General features: G+C 44.0%; 1 protein-coding gene across 1 annotated transcript in view; it reads right to left on the minus strand.

Annotated features, from left to right (window-relative positions):
• WTIP (WT1 interacting protein) overlaps positions 1 to 22,025 on the minus strand; it is a 91,484-nt gene that overhangs the window by 67,023 nt on the left and 2,436 nt on the right. The window lies entirely within an intron of this gene.

The following is a 22,025-nucleotide window of genomic DNA, read 5'->3' on the forward strand; positions in this document are numbered from 1 at the left end:
CCCTGCCTTCACAAAACAGACATCAGAGGCTGCCAACTAGCCCTTAGCACTGTGGGACCCAACCACACACCACGGCAGGCTCGTTTCCAGAACTAACAGCTGGTGCGCTCTCCACATGTATCCCGCTCACTGTCTCCATGCCCAGACAGTAAGTGTCCTCTTTTTAAGCTGAATTTTGGAATATGCATGCCATTTCTCTTAGAGCTAGATGCCAGACACATTGAACTGGTAAACAAGAGGTGAGAATCTCTCCTCTCCCAGTCCTAACTCCCTCCAACCATCCCACTGCCCAGGTAGTGCTTATTTTAGTGAGTAATTCATCAACTCCACCCACAGTCACCAGACAGCAAAAAAGATGTGGCTAAATTTGTAGCAAGGCTTTCAAAAATACTACTAAATCATCATGGAGTAAAACTCTGGGACAATTATCCATCTCAAATCTTCCTACAAGCAGCAAGAAAAACTCAAGAACTATAAAACTAGGGAGACTGTGAGTGGACAGAGAAGACTGGAGGGCTAGGAAGGTAATTTTCCACTGTGTTAGTTACAGTAAACATCATCTTCAAATAAATGATTTTATGTAATTTATCACCCAAACCTCCCTTCTGTTTTGAAAGGTTACATGACATGGTGAAATGTTAGTTAAAATTTATGTCTTAGAGGAATAGCTAAAAAATAACAGAAACAAGAAATCCTCTAGTAATTATAAAGTCAACACTTAAGTGATATGAGAAGCCTCTATTCATAGCAGCTAAAAGGAGCATTCATTCCATTTTACATCATCCCTTCAATGTTATGTCTTGATGCAATTTTCGACAACAGGTGAAATCACCAAAAATTGGAAACTGTGAATAATTTTCCTCTATCTGGTTTTAATTAAAATACTCAGCAAAATACAAACAAGTGATAAAGAGGCAACCCTTTCCACCTCATTTGTGCTGTGTGTTCATCTTTACAGAGCATGGTGGCACTCCTCATGCTATGCCAGTGCTAAACACTTTCTCTGCTGTTAAAGCAGTAGTTCAAGTTTAGATCGTGACACAAGCAATAAAAGATGATTCGCATCTGATTATGACCTACGTGGTAGGAGTTCAGTGGCCTCAAGTTTCAAAATGTCCACCCAAGAAATGGGCAGCACAGTGGCTACTATTGGGAACGCTGGGTCCCACCTGAGCTGCCGAGCAGGCTCACGCCACAGGGTGTCCGACATTCTGGGGCTGCATTCCTCCGGTTGGGGACCAGTTAGAAAATTGTGCATCTCCCACCTGACAGATGCACCTGTGCCAAGCAGGGAGCAGGAACCAGGGCAGCACAACCCACTCCCAATCTGATGTGGCACAGAGCTGCAGCCAGGGCACACACCCAGAACTGCAAACACTGAGGCATCCTGGGGTCCCCCACTTAGACACAGACCTCAGGGGCTCTTCTCATACGTCAGATGCTTCAATGGCTTAAACATTTTTGTGGCCCTTTGCTGAACTCACTCCAGTAGGTCCATGTCTTGCACTGGGGAGCCCAGGATGGGACACAGCATGCCAGGCGTGGTCTCACCAGTGCTGAGTGCATGTGTGGAGTGGTGGTGGAAATCACCTCCTTGGACCCGCCGGCCATGCTTTTCCTAGTGCACCCCAGCAGGCTGTTAAGGCTTCTTTGCCACAAGTGCACATCACTGGCTCACGTGCAACTTGTCCAACAGAACCCCCAGGGCTGCTTCTGCAAAGCCACTCTCCAGCCAGCTGGGCTGCAGGCTGTACTGGCGCATGGGGTTATTCCTCCCTGAGTGCAGGACTCTGCACTTTCCTTTGTTGAACTTCATAAGGTTCCTGTCAGTCCATTTCTCCAGCCTGATGAGATCCCTCTGAATGGCAGCACAACCATCTGGTACATCAAGCATGTCTCCCAGTTTTGTGTCATCTGCGGCCTTGCTGAGGGTGCACTTCATCCCATCATCCAGGTCATTAATGAAGATGTTAAAAAGTACTGGACCCATTATCAACTTCTGAGGTACACCATTACTGACCGGCCTCCAACTGGACCCCATGCTGCTAAACATAGCCCTCTGCCCTTGGCAGCTCAGCCAGTTTTCAATCCACCTCACAGTCCACTTAAGTTTGTGCTTCATCATTTTTTCCCTATAAGGATGCCATGGGAGATAGCATCAAAAGCTTTGCTAAAGTTGAGACAAATAGGCCACTGCACTCCCCTCATCCACCAAGCCATCTCATCACAGAAGGCTATCAGGTTGGTCAAGCACAATTTTCTTTTCGTAAATCCATACCGACTACTCCCAAACACCTTGTCCTTAATATTTTTCCAGAATTAGATGCTCCATCCATCACTTTCCCAGGTATCAAGGGGAGGTTGAGCCTGTAGTTCCCTGAAGAGGAATGACATTTTCTTTCTTCTGTTCCTCAAGAACCTCCCTCAATCACCATGATCTTTCAAAGATTGAGTGACCTCAAAAAGACATCAGTCAGCTCCCTCAGCACTCCTAAATGTATCTCAACAGGTCCCACTGACTTGTTATGTCAAAATTGTTCAAGTGTTCCCCAACTTGATCCTCCTCTACCAAGAACGTCTTCCTTGCTCTAGACTCTCCCCACTTTCAAGGGCCTAAGATTCCTGAAGGTAAACCTTACCAGTAAAAAAGGAGGCAAAAGTAGCAGTTAGTACCTCAGCCCTTCCTGTGTTCCCCATCACCAGGGCCCTGGCCCCATTCAGCAGTGGACCCACATTTTTCCTAGTCTTCCTTTTGCTGCTCATACAGCTGTACAAGCTGTTCTTGTTGCCCTTCACACCCCTCAATAGACTCAACACCACCTGGGCTTTGGCTTTCCTAACTGCAACTCTGCATGCTCAGAAAGTGTTTTTAAATTCCTCTGAAGTCACCTGCTCCTGCTTCCACCTTTCATACAATTCCTTTTTATTTCTGAGTTTAACTAGAAGTTCCCTGTTCATCCACACAGGCTTCCTGCCCCTCTTGCTTGACTTCTTGCATGTTGGAATGGACCATTCTTGAGTCTGGAGGAAGAGATCCTTGAAGAAGAAGAAAACAACAACAAAAACCACCCACACAACCACCAACCAGTTCTCCAACACCCTCCCTTCTCTTTCCTAGATGCTTTGTAACTCCTTTGAGTCAGTAAGGCACTGAAATTAGATGCAACATCCTAAGTCAGGACAGTCCACAGCCCCTACTGTATGTACTGCTAAGGACTGGGCTTCAGTCTTCAAGTAAGTTTTTTCCTAACATTAAATTAACACCAAAATAAAACAGGTAAGGCAAGAGCTACATGGAAATTTACTCATCTAACTCCTGTTTAGAGATTTAACTTCACAGAGGTTTCTCTTCAGACTTCCAAACAAATATAAACACATTTGCGGGTCTGACCTTTAATCAAAACATTCAGGATCAATGTGTAAATCACTCAGCTGGGATTTTAGTTCTCACTCTCTAAATCACTGCAGTATAAGCAAAACGCAACTGTTCCCTTAATTGCAGCAAAGTCCTTTTGGAATCTTTGCTTTCACTTACTCCACAAAGAAATACATTTGTAAATGTCCCTTTTATTTATTTATTAAACAAAACTTCTCTGTTGAAAGCTAGCTAAAAGAATTAGGATTTTTTTTTGATTGGTGAAGCCTTTATCTCCAGATGAATCTAGCCTCTTCTGTAATTAAATCCATGGAAATAAGGGTAGCTTTTACTGTATCAATGAAGAATCTCTCTACTGTGCTGTCTCTGTAAGGTTAAGTGAAGTACAGAGTATGCACTGAGCTGGTGCTTACACATCCCCTGCTTCTCCCATTGAAGAAGGATTTTATCATTCCTGGAGAGAAGCTGTTTGTCCAATTTACAGAACAAATCATTGTTTACCCACCATTAAGTGGATTCTGTTTCAATCTAGTACCAGCCACAAAATGTCTTCTCTTATTGTCTTCCAGTGTAGCCACGAGAGGAAAAAAAGGGGGGGGGGGGTGAGATGTCTCTTCAAGCAAAGCAAGCAAAACTAAGTGATAGGTTCAAATGGTTGTTTCAAATTGGTTTTCATCTGATGGAAGCCTTGGCTTTTATCTTTCACTGATTACAAAGACTCAGGCTGACAGGAAAGGCTCATGTGGGTTTCTGGCAGGATGAATGCAGGCTGAACATGTTTCCTTGCTCTAACTCACATGCCTTAAAAATGTGTGATATCATGTGAAGGTTGGCTAAGCAATTTACACTTTGTCTAGAAAAAAAGCTGCATCCTTTTACAATACTAGGTTTAAATCCTGATAGAAAACTCTCTTTTCTCTGCTGAAAGAGACACAATTAAGATCCCAGTATCTAACAGCAAGCAGAAGAAAGAGCTTCAGCTCAGAATAGAAATACTAAATTCTCCAGCCAATGACTTATTTCATGGGTCCTTTCTCAAAATCCTCCTTTCTTCCCATACAATATTGCCCAATACACTATCTCCTACTATTTCTCAGTGACCTGATCCTGAAGTCTTCAAGGCAGGGAGGAAATAACCTTAAAATATTGTATTCCTCTTCAGGATTAAGCATGTGGAGCGTTCTGTTCACATCTATGCTCCAGCCTGCACAGAACAGAAGCCTTACTTCACTTTCTTTTTGCTAAGCGTAAAAAGTCAGTGCTCTGGCCCTGTGCTGCAGGATAAAAACAAACATCAGACTATTTGTCATGAAACAGTCACATTTGACCTTGAAGTCAGTCTTATTCTAATATATATGCCAAGACAATGCTTACTTTGTTTTCTTAAGTCAACTGCTTGGTGAGAAACTGCAAGCTGTGTATTCTGAAATATTCAGTAAACAATTTGTTTGTGGGGTTAATGAGTACTTTTATGGCTGGGAATTACTTTTTTCAAAATAATAATGTTACAGCATGAAGTGAGGTGTGCAGAGAACTAAGTCTGCAACAGCAGCATACAGAGATCCTCTGTGCTGTCACTGCTGGTATTTAAAATGGGACTTCCCATGCATTTAACGCCTTACTCTTGAAGATGCCCAAGAAACAGATCATTCCCCCCAAAAGGAACACCTACTGTTTAGGGGGACATTTTTACACACTCAGGCTTATCACTTGGCTATGTAATTATCCTCATTTGAGAAAGAAAGAAAGAAAAAAAAAAAAAAAGGAAACCAGCTCTAATCCCACTATTAAGTACATATAAGAATAAAACCAGGATTCCCAATTCCCAGTATCACAGGAGGCAGGTTTAATCTAAACCTCCTGAAGCTGAAAGACTATCGATTTCACTGCAGTTTGGGTGCAGTTCTAATCCAATTTAAAATGAATATAAGCAAAATAGAATTTATGGCCTAGCATCCCCTGTAGCTAAGCTATAGTTAAAAAGTTCAAAATGAAGACGGAGTTTTGACTTTCAGCTCACACTTTCCACTATCGCCTGTTGCTGGCAGTTCTGAACCACCAAACAATGCCTTGATATAGGAAAAGCTTAAAAATAAAACCCCACACAAACCCACACTCTTGCATTTTATATGTCAGTTAGAGACATTCATTTAAAAGCTCCTTAAATGCACTTGTCAAACAGGCTCAAGAGTGGCTCAGTTGCAGCAGACAATCCTGGAAGCATGCCCAGACTGACACATCCTCTGAAGACCCGCTCCCCTCACCACACTACTGCACGTTTCTCCCTCTCTAGTTTTAGATACCTCAGGAAAATTAGTAGCAACCTTGAGGGACCAGAGCAGCTACCTCCTTGCAGAGATGAGGGCTTGAGGGCTTTTAAAGGCCAAAGAATATGCAGTGTCCTGCAACCCAGCTGCCTGACAGCAGACAAATGAAGAGAGGATGAAAAAAAGAATGCATCTCTCTAGATTAGCCATTTTTATTTGCAGGTTGAAAGGGGACAGGAGTTAAGGCAGGGTCAGTTCTATGCCCCTGTCCTGTACCTTTCCCCCACCTCATAAAAAAACCACCCACAGAAGGGAATACGAAAGGAACTCTGACTATCGGCATCAGTTGGTGCACATCATCCTCACCCTGCCACGCAAGTTGAAGGCAAGCAGTTCACAAGAACTGCCTGATGTGGAAGAGCTGGGGGAAGACAACACTTGGATGCAAAGGGAGAAAAAGGGGGGGGAAAAAATACGTAATTTGAGTTGTTACCCTGACATTTGTGGATTCCTGACCAGCTGATCTTTGTGACTAGTTACGTATTCTCAGTTACAGCCCAGAGCGTACATGTGTCATGGCAGGGCTGCTGCCACTGACTTCCAGGTGCTACGGATGGGATTTAGCCATGTGTTCAGAGTGCCCAGACATAAAGGTACAGAACATTGTTGAAGAAAAGTGCAGTCAGGGCAGCAAGTTCCTCACGCTGTCCTGACCCAGGCAGACTGGCCTTCAGCAATTCCTCAGCTTGTCATCTCACCTACAAAACAGGGTTAGAAATTCTCTGCACAGGCACCCTGCACAGACTGACCTATTTGGAAATGGAAAAGTTCTAAGCCAAATACTTGTTATTCATGAGGTACTCCACCAGAAAACCAAGAGAAACTCTGCTTCCCCTGAACACTGTGACACAGCCTTTCTCTGACCCTGCAATAACATAACATTGAATTGCCCAATTCTGCCAGTCTTTGATCAAGCAAAACACCCTATAATTTCAAAAGGAAGCTCTGTTCATGATGGAGTCCAAAACCAGCCTTAAGCTTGGGAGGTTTGTTTTTTTCTTTTCCTCCTTCCTTCCATGAGCTACAGAAATAAATTAGATAGCCACAATCTAGGCAGGGGTGCTCAGTTAGAGCCAAGCCACTGCTGAAGCCACCTCTGCACAAGGATGGCTCTGAGCTGCTCCACCCTTCCTGCCAGCAATCCCCTGCTTGGAAACTAAATGAAACCCCTGCAAAGCAGCAAGCGGATACCTTAGGAAAAGGCAGAGCTTCACACACTTGGCACCCTGGGAAACTGATTTGCAAGTCTGCATTTGGAGGATCTTCAAAGTTCTGCTTTGTGAATAAATGCGAATTAGCCTCTAGGGTTCACACCTCTTTCTGGGCCAGTTATTCACTGGCCTGTATTCCTCTAAGGTATGGATGGAACAGAGGCCAAGAAAGCATCAGCAACTGTTTCAGCATTTTCCCAAGAGTCAGTTTGCTTTTATACACCGTGGACGACTTCTTCAGCCTAACTCATGCTACCTCTTCTTTTCCCCTACCCCTAATAGGTCAGGGAGTGGGTTTTTCTTTGCTTGCTTTTTAAGTGTGGTCCGGCAGTCCAGATTCTTTTTACCCCAAGGCACAAGCACTCTGCAAAGCTCTAAGGGATATATAGGATTTGGCTAGTGGAGTACCGTATCTCCAACATGCCAGAAGCTACAGCAAGGGGCAAATCTTACCTTACACCTGCCCTATGCAGCGATCAAAGCTGACAAGCATCAGACTTGCCATGGGTTTCATTTTCCCTCTTTCTGAATTGGGCAATGACCCATTTTGAAGGTGATGCTTGTGCTAGTGCCAGGCAGCCCTGCTCAGTTCTTTGAGCCTGGGCAACACCTCATAGCACAGCTGTATTCCCTGACCTTGTGCATTAACGTCTGTCTCTCTCTCTTTCAATACTTAAGTATAAAAATAACACAGAGATTCTGTTCATAAGCCAGGCAAGATGAAGAGCTTCTCACTAGCTGCTTGTAAACCAGTGTTTAAATCCATACCCGATAAACTCCGAAGTTCCAGGAAAATCAGTGAGCAGAATTTTAGTATTTTGCTGCTAAAAAGGCAATCAAAGAAAAGAATGGCAATACTTGGAAGCACTACATTCACAGTAAGCACAGAGTCAGCCAGCTCTCTGTAACCATCTACAGATCAGAGGGCCAACAGGTGTCATTAGCATCACCCACTTCTGTCTCCTCCATACCTCCTGCCCAGGTTTAAGTCATGACATCTTTATGTGACTCATTATGAGCAGAAGAAAGTAAGGAGAAAGAAAGAAGAAAAACACAGAAACCCGTGCTGGGAAGAGAAATACCACTTTAAAGCACTGGGGAGGAAACAAGAGCTTAGACTAAGCCCCTAATTAAGGGGACACCCTTTAAATGAAGGGAACTGAATTCTGTGCCCACAGAGGTGCATAAAGAAGTCAGCTTGTGAGGGAACATGAGGTGCCTACCGGAGCTCTGCTTAGTGTCCTTGCTTTTAGGAAGAAGCAGTGGCCTACGCAGCCAAACCTCCTCAGTGAATGCACAAAGAAACAGGACACGGAAGCTACCATGGTGGATCAGAGAAGATGGAGAATGGAGAAGAGAGCACTCACAGTTCCTTCCAGTTCTCCTTTTACCACCGCCCAGGGGAGCTGCGTGCCACAGCTGCAGCAGCACAGCCTCCACCCTGCCTTCCAAAAACACATATGCAGAAGAGTCAAATTCAGTCTCTGGATCTGGTCTCTTCAAACTGACCCTTTAGTGACCTGGGACAGCATGATCCCAGCTTCTGCAATGGGGAGTTTTCTTAGGATTCACATTCATCTTCCATAAATTCATCTTCTGCAAGCCAGCAAGATGATTTGGGAGCTAAATGTTGATAGCCAGCTTTGTATGAGCTGAAAGAGGTCAGCAGAACTTAATAGAGCATTAGAGTTCTTTTTTTATGTCATTAACTGCATCTGCTCTTTGTTATTTGTGTCATAATTTTGCAGAAAATAAATGTCTGTCAATTTTCAGGCAAACGGCACATAGCTTTTACAACTAAAACACAAAGCATCCTTCTACCCAATTGCTCCACAGTGAAAACATCTTGGAAGGTGCAGAGAAGGATGGGTAGAAAAGGCAGAGAGGAAGGGGAAAAATAAAACAAATACTTATTCCCTGATCTCTTGTGGTGTAATAAAAACAGCTAAAGATGATTCCAAGCTGACAGAAACAAGTCAAACATGACCCCATGACATAAGAACAAGACTGTCATCAATGAAGTTGGTCTGGATTTTATCAGGTAAGAGCTACATTTTGCAAATAAAGATTTAATTAGTACTTGGTACATATTTTTGAGAGATGAGTTTGCTCCATTAAGTGAAATTTCAAGCAAGATCCTTGTTAAGTGTGATTAATGTGACCATCTGTTTTTTTGTTAAACATGTAATTGTTTAATTGTTAATTTTTCATCTTTTCAGCATGTTAACATGTGATCTGAGACTTTACATTTAGCACTACTTACAAGAAGTTTGAATCCAGCAGTTCAAAATATCCAGAGTAGAACTACAACTCCCTCAAGTGCCACTGCAAAACCTCCAAACACTTCATATATCATCTGCCAAAATACAGAGCTGGTGCAAAGATTAAAAAAATTCTGCAGATGACTGGGCATAATAAAAACGTACACACATGGAAATGCAACGTGCGACGTTCTGCCAGATAAAGTTGATGTTGTCCTGGCCAGAAGAGCAAAGTTACTCTACTCTCAGTAATTACAGTTATTTAAGAAAGGAACTTTAAAGGTGCAGAGGAAAGAGCTGGAGCACATTCCTTCTTCAAGCCTTCAGTTAAACAGGTCAGCTCAAATCCAGGTTGCCTACAAACTTCTTCTCCTGCAGCATCTCACACTGTCTGCTGAGGTGGCGGCCTGCCGTGGCAGAGCAGCCTTCACAGGAGCCCTCGTCTCACCTCAATGCATGCTCCACCGGGAAGGGGCAGTCCCACTCTCTCCTGCATGCTCCCACTGTCTCCCTCACAGAGGAGCGAAAGTATCTGCTCAGAGGAAAGTCAACTTTTAAAAAAAAATTGTGTGTACATTTTGCATCCAATCAATAAGTTAGGGAGACTTGAAGCAAGCATTACTTGGACTAAGCAAAACAGAGAGGAGCAAGATCTGTTCCCTCTTTCAGCAGCTGCTCTCCCAGATCAGATTAAGCACATCCAAGCTGCACCTACAGTCCAGAGCAGCTCCTCTGAATTTCTTCTCTTGCCAGTGACCTATTAACAAGCCTATATGCTAATTCAGGAAAGGATATAGATTAAATAACCAAATCTGTAAAAGTTCAACTTTGATTGGAAAGGCTGTAATTAAGGCAAAACTTTCATTTGATTTTTTGAGGGTTTTTTGCTCAACAATACTGTACTGTAAATAAACACATCTGAAACCACTCAACAAAAGGCCAGTCTTCTGCCTCAACAAGCAGAGGGAACAGGATGAATAGGGACATGCAACAAGGAGAGAGGACACACACAGCTCCTCCATTCTCACCACCTGGTAAAACTCACTCTCTGCATCATTTGACCAATTTGCAGCTCCACAATCACATCATCTTCCCCTCTCTATGAGAATCTGCCCTGGTTATGCAATAGAGCTAGGAAAAAATCAGATGTCTCAAGCGTTTTTTTTTTCCCCCTCCCGAGTTAGGCCATTAAGGCCTGCATCTGAGCCATGATGGTTTTCCTCCAGTGCAAATACATCACTTGCTGTGGAAACACTCCTGATCTACAGGGCTGTAACATAGAGGGTCAGCCCTGCTCAAGCCAAGAACAGGTAGAACAAGCCAACATACGTTCTAAAAATACCAGCTACTGACCTATGCTTCAGAAAATTACATGCTTGTTTCTCAAACCAGCTCAAAATCTGGACTCCAACACACTTGATTGTTGTACAGCTCTGTTTTCTATCGAGTGTTTAGATCTGGAAAACATGGCTTTGATTAAAAATGGGCAACCCACCAATTACAGAGAATTTTCACATAACTGCTTGGCAAAAGAAGAGCTGCAGTAGTATTAGCCATTCATTAAAACTTTTCCCTTGCCCCTGAGGAATTACCTATTTCCCTTGTTGACATCTGAGGATTGTGATGCTAAAGGTTAACAGCATGGCAACTGCCACAACTCAAAGATACACACTCTGAAAGACTAAGACATACCAACATTTTTACCAACTACAGCTCTTTGCCACTGCCTGGTATAATCAGCAGTTTTGTGAGCCTCAGCTGATTTTGCTGGGCTCCAGTATCTTTTGTTGCTTCTATCTTTTTCATTTAAAAACACCAACATTCTCTTTGAATGAAACCAGTCTTGCAGTAGTAGAAAGAAGAGTGAGAGGTGGGAGAGTCAATGGAGATCATGGGTCTAATCCTGCTGCATTTCATGTCAATGACAAACTAGCAAGGCAGCTGCCAATAGCAAATAGCCAGGTCAATGAGCATAGTTCTTCTGAGCAGCAGAAGCTAAGGATGAGGAACAAAGTCTATTTGTTACCCCACTTCTCAGAACCATTCCCCTCAGTGATTCTCTTCCAGTCATTCGCTTACAGCAACATTCAACATCTGGCCCAAACAAATGGATTTTAGTAGGAATTTCACACCAGGAGCAAAGACAGAACACAAAAGCCAAAATCCCACTCTAATGCTAGCGAAGGCAACGGCACATTCCACAATTCCAGGGAAACAAGATCAAGTCATAGCATTTCAGCTGTCTCAATTCAGTCAGGTCAGCACTTAATTTATTACAGTAAAAAACAAACTTCTATCAAAATATCTCTTTTCAACAAAGATTTCCCATCAATTACATAAAGCTCTCTTTTGGTCACTTCAATCATCAGACCATGTTCTGCTGTTATGTGACTGCAACTCTACTGCTATCACAGGAATACAATGAAAGCAAGATTTGACCCACTGTTTCTCATTTCTTTATCAAATGCTGACTACGCTTCAAGGTAAGTTTCAATGTAAATTACAAGACCTTTTTTAAGAAATAGTAAGATAGTTCTTTAAAGAGTAAGATCTACATTACCAAACACCCACCATGCCAACAACTGCACACACAAACTCCTTTCCTCTTACCCATATCTGCAAGTCATGGATGTGCTTAACTTTCGTGTGTGCTGCAGGTTTGCACACACAAAGGCCAGGCACGCCTGGCCTCACTCCTCACAAATGGACCTCCAGTTAGTAGCAGTTTAATCCAGGACATTCAAAAACAGTCACATGGCTAAGTGTTTTAAATCCAACAACATGCCCTGCTGACCCACCAGGCACCAACCTTGTCTAATGCCCCCTGAAACCCTGCAGGCTAGGATTTTCATCACAAAGGTAATATTCAAGGACATTAAGAACACAGCAGAACCACTGAACTTCCAGCCCATGAGCTTTACTCATGGGATCACAGTTCTCTCCAGTGCGTACACTTAGGGATGACTTTGCAGCACAGGAGAAAGGTTTATGCAATGACCTCCAGAACAAAAGGGTATTTCCCATGCCTGGGAGAGGCCACAGGGTCTCTATGGACCACAAGAAATATGATCCAAGTGAGCTGGAGCAACTGCAAAAGCATCTAAATCCGCATGACTGTCAAACTGCATTTAGGAATGGCTTTTCTTTTCTGCAACTTTGAAATTTTCTGATTTTTTTTTCAAGCAGCCACATTAAAAGGGAGAAAACATCTTGTTTTCACTTTCCAGTTCTGTGGTGTCCTAAGTGAAACTGTTAACCAATTAAACAAATGTTGGAATGGACATGAAAACACAAGAGAATCCCCAGCAGATCTTCTAAAACTGTATGTTCCAAACTGAAATGCCTCCTGTTCAGCCAAACACTTAAAAGAACAATGATAATATACCCAAACCTGACCTTGTGTAACCTACTAAGTGATTCCGCATTGTTCATATAATTCACTTCCTATTTCATGATAATGTGGTATTAATCCTCTCTATATTTGCACACTGCCTTTCCCTGCAGATCTCAAAGTATTCACAAATACATGAATTCATCCTCATAACAAACTAGACTCATTTCAGTGCTGCTGCCTGCAATTAGAGACATTAGAATTATCTCACCCAACTAGTCTTAAGCATTTGTGTTATTATTCCAACCAGACCATATCCCTGTTCAAAATCATTTGACTTCTCATCACCACAGTTTGCCCATCTTCAGTACAAACTTCTAAGGAGTCAGCGCTAGAAGCCCATTTACCCTACTTTACTTTTCTTATAGAGACAAGGCTCTGGATAACCTATCCAGGTTACTGTGATTTATGGACGCTTTGGCACTTGGAGGATTTCACAATATCTTTGTTAGGTAACTAAGCTCCCAAAACTAAGCACAGGGGAAACTTGGAGCAAGTCTACACCATGCACACGGGGAACGGCACCAGCGCTAGCCAGCAGGCTCCACGCGGGGCTGATCACATTGGTAGGGCTGGTCACGGCAGGGCAAGGAGCCGTGCTCAAGCACAGAGGTGTCCCCCCCAGCTGTGGGACTCAAGCCATTTAGCTCTGCTTTGACCTGTATGAGATTAACAGCTTCCTTGGAGGACCCCAAGTAGTTTTGTCACTGTCAGATATGGAAAATATTAGTTACATAACAGTGGAGTCCTCCAAGCCTTGTCCTTAAATTACCAAGTTGAAATACACCTTACACCTGACATCCTCCAGGACACCAGTGCTCAGAACAACTCCTACCACAGGGGATAAAGCCTCTCCTTCCACAACCACTAAATCAACCAAGATCTCTCTGCTTCTGAATCACCTGGTAGCTGCCACCATTGCCCTCTTCTCCCAGAAATGGAAAATGGTCAAAGCTTTCAGCTAAGCCACAAAGACAAAATGGGTAAGATGCACTTGCCAGCGCACGTGCACAATTACAACTTGAACACGGGCAACACAAAGGTTTAAACCCAAGTGCCTACAAGTTTTAGGCACCTAAAACCTACTGAGTGGGATCTTTCCAGGATCTCAAATTTGGAAGTAGGTGACCTTAGCAATAAATCCTTACTCCTATCTAAGTCTGCTTGTGTAAGTCCCTACATGTTTTATATGTACAGTAGTTCTCAGTCGAGCCCTAAATGAGTGTTTGTGCTCTAATGTGTTCGGCTTTTTTTTTTTCCTTCCTTAATGAGTCATAGGCCTTTTCTTAAAAGTTTGCTGGAACACAAACGTGACAGTAGAGATTTAGTAAAACTGCTCCAAAAACAAGGAATGAAGTTTCAGACAACGTGAAATATTCCAGCTGGAAGAGATACGGCTTGCTTAGCCATTTTCTTGTGCTCCTCTGTCTCACAGTGCATCTAACAAGCAAGGCTACACTGATAGGGAGTTAAAACAATACAGTAAGGTTAATAGAAAGAGAAAACCCATACCACAAGAGAAATATCTGCTGTGGTGGGGAGCAGGGGGAATCACTTGAAGAAATGGCATCCACACAGGCACAGTGAAAAATTCATATAAAAATTCAGCCAAGCACTGACATTTATTGGTCAATAATTAGCACATCTCCTAATTTTGTTAAGAGCTGAAGGATGGTTCTGCTCCCAACTAAGTTAACAGGAATTCTGCTACCAACTTCAACAGGAGCAGATCACACCCTTGGAGCATCTCCAAGGGATGCCACATCACACAGGCTTGAGACACCTATTTCCTGTCAGAACTTGAACACTGCAAGCAGTGAATGCAGTAGTCTGAAATGATTAAATAGCAAGAGCATTTCTAAGCTAGTCATAAAGCTTGCAGACACCAAACACGCACATTCCTGTTTTCCTTTTGCTGCTTCAATCTTGCTTTACATCATATATTCCCAACGCTGTCAGAAAAGAGGCACTTTGTCCAGGTTTGGCATAAATCATATACTGTATACTCTAAGGGACATTCGGTTTCTTCAGCCACAAATTAAGCAACATTTTTGGACACAACCAATTCCAACAGAACTGCCCCACTGCTAAACGCTGCAACAGAACACCGACTTCGAAAGACTGCAAGAATAACCTAACATGCTCTCTGGCCAGCAACCCCCCAGCCTCCTCCTGCAAGGGGGCCCACAGGGGACCAGAGCCCCAGGAGCCTTGTCCCCGGGGAAAGGAGTGGCAGCCCGAGCGCCCATTTGGCCAGCCAGCCCCTCACCTGACAGCACGAACAAGACATCACAGGTTTATAGCCCCTCCCCGAGCACCAGAGCCCTGCTCCAGGACTCACAGGGCACCATGCCCCTACCAGCCAGGGAAAGGCCTCCGGCGCTGCACAGCTCAGGGCTGAGCACCCTGCTCAAGCTGCTGCACAGGGCAGCCCAAGAGGACCTGAGACCAAGACTGTCAAGTGCTGGCCTTTGATAGCTTTCAAGATATGTGGTGGAGGCCAAGCCCAGAGCTTTTTGTTTACCCATGCAAAACTAAATTTGACTTATTGCTGCTGCTGTTTCCCTTCCATTGCTGAACAACATTTTTAAACATCTGAAAATTACTTTCCTAGCCAATTTTTTTAAAATTACTTTAGTATTTGGTAAAATCTCTTGTTCTGAAGGCTTTCTAAACATTCAATATCCACATGGCTGTAACAGAGACATTTATCTCCTAGTTTATTAATCATAGATACCAAGGATTTCAGCCTAGGTTGGTATCTCTGCTGCAGCCACAAAACCAGTAGAAGAAGCACAAGAGCAGAACAGAAATCCTGATTCAAAGGCACTAGGACTATTCTTTTAGAAGTAGAAATTACATAATTTGAGGGGAAATTTCCCACTAAAAAACATTAACTTTGATCACATTGTAACTGCAGCTCCTTTGACAACTGGCCGTTCCTTCAGAACCCAGTCTTGTTTCTGCTCTTCCAAATAGAGTGGCCACAAAATCCATTAAACGATTTACTCCTAATTCACACACTAACGTGCATGAATCTTTAGTGTGTGATTTAACATCAAACTGGGATATTCACACACAAAAATCTTTGTGGAGGGTCAAGCACAGAGCCTAAGCAAACAACTGCTAATAGAAGCTAAACTCAGATAAATGGTTTTTCCACTTTGAACATTGCTTAGGATGTTTCCTCGACCCCTCTAGAGGGTGTACCCAGCTGGGCTGACTTGTGTGTGTGTGTTGGGGGGGGGGGGTGGAGAATAAAAGCCTGATATTACTTCTGGGAATGTGACTGGCCCTTAGTCTAGGAATGCAATATAAATCTGGCTTGGAACTTGTGACTGTGTCCTAAAAAATGAACAGATCTAATGAATTGCCTAGTGTTTTATACAGAAGCCCTGTGGCTTTGGAATTACCAGTTGCAGAGCACACTCCAAACCAAAGCAAGCTAAAGCATGGACTGCACTCAACCCTTGCAAACCATCAGCCTTTTCACAAGCATACAGACTCTGAAACATGCAAAAGTAAATTCCTTATCCACATACATTTTGAATGTAAACGATCTCCTTTTTCTCCCTGATCTGTAGAGCTGCGTGGCTCGTCCCTCCCCTCCCCCTTGACACATGGGCTGCATCAGCATATGGCTTAAAATCAGCTATGATGTTCAGAGAGGTACGCACACGGGTAGATTTTCCAAACCATATGGTGACAGAAAAGGCTAACAATTAAACTAAGACTTGTTATACCATGACAGTGCATATGCTCATACCAACTCTATAGTATATCCAAATCTCTATCAGAGACCTTATTTTATGTTAGCACCAATAAAACACATGGCTTTTTTTTTTTTTAATCACCATCATCCTTTGCATCCAGTGCTTTTAATGCAACACAGACTGAACTAAAGGTTAAAAGCACACCCAACACATACTAGTTGGGGGGGGACACGAAGACAAAAAAAAAAGCTAAGCCATCAAATAATCACCCTATTCACAGTCAAGTTTCCTGCAGCTGAAAGGAAGAAAGCAGTTGAGTCTGTTTATAATGAATGTTTCTGTGAAAGTTGTAGTCACTCAACTTTCCATTTAATACATGCTGTTTGCATGCATGTTACACAACTGGTACACACGCTGAAATGTAACACTTTTATTACATTCTGCAGTTCTCTTCTCCCCCATTACATGTTCGATCACTTGCCAACTTCATTTAGAGTCAGGAATGTATATATGGCTAGCAGGGATTTCAAGAAACCATCTTAGGGCCACTCCCACATTTTCATATGACATTTCAGACTACAGACAAAAGTAAGACTTCTTTTTCAACATAGCATTACTCTGCTGGCTTTTATCACTTTTTTGCATCAGCTTTGCTGCCTTGTTGCTCTCTCCCCACACTCTCCTATTCCTTCCTCCCTTTTTATTATCCTCAAGTTCCAAACTTTCTCATTTACCATACCTTTTGCCACTAATTTAGCCCTTGGCTCACTCTCTTCATCTCTCCTCTAGTCGTGCATATAGTCATATGCAGCAGCGCTACTCACTCGCACACGCACCCGGAGACCTGTACCACACCGCCTATTGTCTCCGAGCACAAGATCAGAGACATGAACATACAGCACTGAACTTGCAAGTACATTCCAGGGCTCAGAAGTCAATCTTGTCATGCCAGCAAGATTTCTCAATACAAAGAAATGGATTTGCATGGATGACTATGTACATAAAGCATAGAAAGGGTTTGGATGGGTCTAAGTATCTACTTCCTCCCTTCACCTACACAGCAGGCCAAAGGCTTTTCAACAGGATGTTATCAGCAGTGTTTCCTGGTGGTGCTCCAAAAATGTTTGCTAGTACTAGTGGGTGGCCTTCTGGAAAGATCCAGGATATCTAGAAACTCAAGCCTACTTGTTAGAGTGAGAATTCACTTTTACTAGACAGATTACTACAATTATTAACAGAATTTGGACTTTGTGTCTCATCCTGAGACATTAGCTGACCCCCCCCTCCTTTGCTTACTGCGACCTCTTACTGGGTACTGAGAAAGGAGCCGTCTTCCTCCGGACGGCAGAGAGCCACATGGAAGTACCTTTGGAAGACAAAGAAAGGTGACAGCTCATTGTGACAGGACCAGTTATTTCTCCTTAAGTACTTGCCATATTCTGCACACCAGAGATACAAAATGAGAGATACTAAGGACAAGGTAGTAAGCAGCAAGAGGCAGGAAGATACTCTAGATGCCCAACAGAGCTAGGGAAAAAGCCCTTAATAAAGGAACACTGCAGCGTATTAACGTCATCAAATGTATTAACGTCAGAAAAACTGCAACTACTGCTTGTCTCTCTTTAGACTTTGCATAGATGAAAACAATTTCCTCTCTCCGCACCTCTCCACTTTTGCAACACCTTTTCCACTTCCTCTTTAGGTCAAGATGGTGAGGCAGTAAATCACTTCTTGCGCTGGATCCCTGTACCCTGACTGAAAACAGCAGACAGTCCTCTTTGGATGACAGCTGCAGCACAGCATGGGCAGCTGCAACAGCAACTCATGCAGGGCTGCACTGAAGCATGCAATTGCTGCCTACACCCCTCTGTCAACTCTCCTTCAATTTTTGACCATACACCTGGGGAGCCACAGGCCACAGGGAGAGCTTGTTCTAAAACCACCACATCAGCACGACTCTTTAACACAATGACATTTCCCTGCTTGCTAAATGACACGGAGCAGGTTTACAGGCAGTCTCAAAAGGGCTGTTTTGATTTGAATAGGCATGCCAAAAATCCATTTGGGCCTTAAACTCTTTTTCAACACCTAGACATCAGACTGAAGAGTTCTACAGAGTACACAGAATTTAAGTTAGTGCCTGAGCTGATGAGTTTCCAACACCCACAAATGTCTTGTTGACACCTTAAGATGTACATTCCATTTAAAACATTCATGAAACTCAACTTTGACAATTTAGCCCACCACATATAAAGGCCCAACTGAGAACATTTATGAAAGTGAGTGAAATTACTTTTTTATTACTTCTCTTCTCAGCATCTGTCACTAAACTGAGCATATTTACCAAACTGTCAGTACCTTGAAAGAGGCCAGGCAGAGGGTCTCAGAGTTGAGTATGAAGCAGTTGGGGAAGGGGCTGCAGAGTAAGCAGGTACAGCTACAGGGGAACTCAGCCTTACAGCTTTAACCAACCTAACCGCAGGCTGCTGCCAAAGGAATGGCCTCACCCCCCTGATGCCCTCTGCAGCCACCTTTTCCTCTAGGTCAGATCTAGCCATCACGTGGCTGGGGTGAATCAGAACAGCTCAGTGATCCAGCTGAAAACAAGCCCTTTTCCCCTCTGCTTCCTTTTTTGCAGGCCTGGCTTTCAGTAAGATCAGAGAGTGCATGTGGCTGCAACATGCTGGTGGTAGCAGTTGGAAGCAGCAGGCTATTACCTCTCAGCTGTGCAGCTGGGGGTAGGGAAGATGGAGAGGTTGCTCTTTCTGCAGCACTGTCATCTCACGTCAGATTAAACCAACTGTGGAACAACGTTTTCATTCTCTCAACAGATACAGTCAAGCCTGCCATAAGAAACGAAAGGCTGGACAAGGTGAGGTGAGGCAGAAGAGAGAAGCCCCCAGCAGGGTGGAAGACAAAACGCTGCCTGGAGCCGTTCGTAGAAGCATAGCACAGGCAGGCCTGGCTGCTCGCTCCCCGGAGCTGCTGGGTTGTCCACTGCTGGCTCCCCCAGAGACCCTTCTGCGGGTCCGACTGCTGCACGCATCCTGTCTACATGAGGTCAGCTCCATGAGGCCCTGGGTGCCTGCAGGGGTCCCAGGTGACTTCTGGAAGGCTGCCCACCCTCTTAAGGCACAGAGGCAGCCCCCCACGGGCAAAAACATAGCCCAGTTTCCCACCACCAGGGAAGCATTGCTAGAGGACCAGTTCGTGCCCCTTCTCTTCAGGTACTTTTACTAAGGCTCCTGTGCTTTCACTCAGTGCAGACACCAGATGCACAAGCGTCTCTTCTCCCCTCTCATTTGCTCTAACAATGTCTTGCTGTCATCCGCATTTTAGTGACTTCTCCAGGTGGAAGTGGCATACAGAAAGCCCAACTCCCTCACCTCCCCCCAAAAAAGAAAGCTGCTTGCACTTCCTCAGGGATCCCCATGTAAGCAAAGAGAAAAGGCAAGACTGCAGCAACAGCAGCTCCACCATGTATTTTTTTTGCCTCAGATTAGACTCCTTCTCCAGTGGAATAGCAAAGTGTGGGAAAGCAGCCAGGGATTGCCAGCACTAGTGTGGTTAGGGGAACACCCAGCCACGCAGACCCACAAACAAAATGAATGCAATGTAGAATTATTCTTTTTCCAAAGACGACTGATTAGTCACTTGACCTCAAATTCAAAATAATTCACTGTTCAATTTTTCAAAGTTGCATTTGGACATAAGACAAAATAGAGTGGCCTGTGGACAGCATAATGGCACAGCACCATGTAGAGTAGCCCTCACTTTGAGCAGACAAAGCAAGGATTGTTTTGGGGGGGGGGGCATGGTAAAATTAGCAGTGTCACAATATGAGCATTTACTCACTAGACAATTCATCTCATCTAATTAAGGAGTATTAAACCATCTGCTCTGCTCATTCTACTTTGTTAGACTGTTAGGCTCAGCATTTTTGTTTTCCACTGGTATCACAGGTATGTGAACTCCTACTGGATACTCTGCAACTGCCTTCTAAGCATGTCAGACAAGTGCTAATGGAGGCAACAAACAGGCAAGTGAAGACATTGGGCTGGGATATGAATCAATGCATTCCTACTGGCTCTCCTTTATTAAAGCTGTGTTTAAAACCCTCTCAGAAAAGTCAGTCTAAATAATCTGCTGTAATATCATTCATAAGCAGACTTCTCTCTTCTCTTCTTATTCTCATCTTTAACCCTTCAGCCCGCAGTCATACTGGGCCAAACCCTGACATGCTTACTTAGACAAACCTCATCCTTCACCTCAGCAGCTGATTTGAATCAGAACTGCAGGATCAAGCCCAGCAGGACTCGTTAAAACATCAGCAACTCACAGAAATCAATCCTCTCTTCCATGGCACCCCAGTTTTCTAGGTTTTAGGTGCTTACAGGGTGCAAGTCACAGTAGTACTTTTTTGGGCCACTACAATAACAAATACCTTCAGGGCAGCTGGCACATACACTCCCTCGGCACAAGGGTGTAAGCTTACTACTGCTGATCTTACACAGACCACATCTGCCGAGGCTTAGAGCGTGCTGCAACACGTTGCCAGAGAATATCCCTGCAGGTAGTGACGCTTGCAGCAGACAAATCCTTATAAACTGAAAAAAGGAGAAAAACAAACAAACAAAAAAACTCCCACCCACAACATACATTCCCCAGGCTCCTCCTGCAGTCCCCAGTCACACCCGGGCTCCTCACTACACACCCAGCTCCTCCAGCCACAAGAAACCCTTCCCAGAGACTCAGGGCAGTTATAACTCACACTTCTTACTCTAAATATATTTTCGTTCTCCATCTTCCACTGCACTCCACTGAAATTTAGGAGGCAAACATTTTTTGGTACATGTTAATTAGCAACCCCAACCAGCTTCTGCAGATACTCAGAAGTTATCTGCTATTATCCTCAGCTGATTATGTTCCTGCAGCCCGTTAAAACCTCACACCAGGTGCTAGACATTGCAAGAGATACAGCAGATGACAATCAGCTTTCTTATTCAGCCCCGCACTAAACAGAGGAAGGAGAGTAAGACTTAGGAAGTAAGCAGGCGCTGTATTCAGCTTCCTTTGTGTGGGTACAAGAACTTATAAAAATAATGCTATGCAGTTAACAAAAACATTTACCTTGTACTAGAGGGTACTTGCTCAACTGCCTCAGATGATCTTCACGGATCTGCCTTACTTGCATTGCACATCGCAACTATGCACTTACAGGGCCTTGCAACTCCTCCCTTCCATGCAGGGCACACTAATACTGAACTGAAAAGGGTCTGAATTGTTTTAATAAGTTAACATGCACCTCCATCCTCAGCAACACTTGTGTCAATCAGAGATCACACCTCATCAGTGAGGCCTCTCCCCTCACAGCACCCAGACAGCACACACAGGCTGAGAGAGATAACTGTCCCCTCCAAGGCCAGACTTTGTATCACCGATTCACAGCGGGCCACGAGCAGGGGACTGACACATCAGCGGATCCCCTTGTCCGTCCGTGCCTTATTCTTACTCCCCTGCTGTGAAGGGCTGCACGCAGAGCCCCCAGAACCCACATCCCTAATTCAAGCAGGGGACACAAGCCTCTTTTGAAGGCCACCAAGATCCTGCTGCCCTAGCTGGCAGTATCTAAGGACTTAACCTGAAGGTCCCGGTACCTACGAGGAACAGGGCAGCATTTAACACTTGACAATTCTTTCAAAGGCAGACACCTCGTCCTTCTCCATCCATTAGAAGATAAGAAAGA

This window comes from Dromaius novaehollandiae, chromosome 13 (assembly GCF_036370855.1).
Source record: "Dromaius novaehollandiae isolate bDroNov1 chromosome 13, bDroNov1.hap1, whole genome shotgun sequence".
In the NCBI taxonomy this organism is placed as follows: Eukaryota; Metazoa; Chordata; class Aves; order Casuariiformes; family Dromaiidae; genus Dromaius; species Dromaius novaehollandiae.